The following is a 696-nucleotide window of genomic DNA, read 5'->3' on the forward strand; positions in this document are numbered from 1 at the left end:
CTTGCTCCCTCCGGTTTAGTATTCCGTAAGCTGGCTGCTCTCTCTCTCTCTCTCGCTCTCTCTCTCTCTCACGCACACACACACACACACACACTCACACACACACAGACGCACACCTCGTGCGTCAGATAAACTAGTCCACCAGGTTTAACCCCTCGTGACCGCCTCTTCCCGGTCTGACACCAAGCAGCACCTTCCAGCCTCCGCAAGTAATCGTTCCCGGCAACCGCCACGTCTCTCGTCCGTCCTCTGGGGAGCCGAGGGACCATCCCCGGTGCTGCGCGCACCCGGGTCGGCCCCTCAGCCCAAATGCTGTCATTGAGGCGCCTGTAACGGGCAGGGGTGGGTGTTTTATGAGACCCGTACGTGGTCTGACACTGTGGGAAACACTGTGGCAGTGAAGAGCCCGCAGCTCCACCTCGGCCCCTCTGAGCCTCACGGTGGGTTCACTCTCAACGCTCTCACGGCGCCGCTCTCGGCCTCGGCGGGCAGATGTGTCAGAGGAGATCCGCTGCATCAGTCAGCGTCTTATCCAGCTGTTAGCGAGAAAAGAGAAGGAAAAAAAAAAAAAAACACCCCAATTTCCCATAATGCAGAAGTAACACATGAGCACTGCAGGAAGTTCAACTGCTGGAGGTCAGCGAAGACAAGAATTTCAGGGGGGGTGTTTTACTCCTTAAACAGTTGCGTAATGTC

The sequence above is a fragment of the Xiphias gladius genome, chromosome 18, assembly GCF_016859285.1.
Source record: "Xiphias gladius isolate SHS-SW01 ecotype Sanya breed wild chromosome 18, ASM1685928v1, whole genome shotgun sequence".
In the NCBI taxonomy this organism is placed as follows: domain Eukaryota; kingdom Metazoa; phylum Chordata; class Actinopteri; order Istiophoriformes; family Xiphiidae; genus Xiphias; species Xiphias gladius.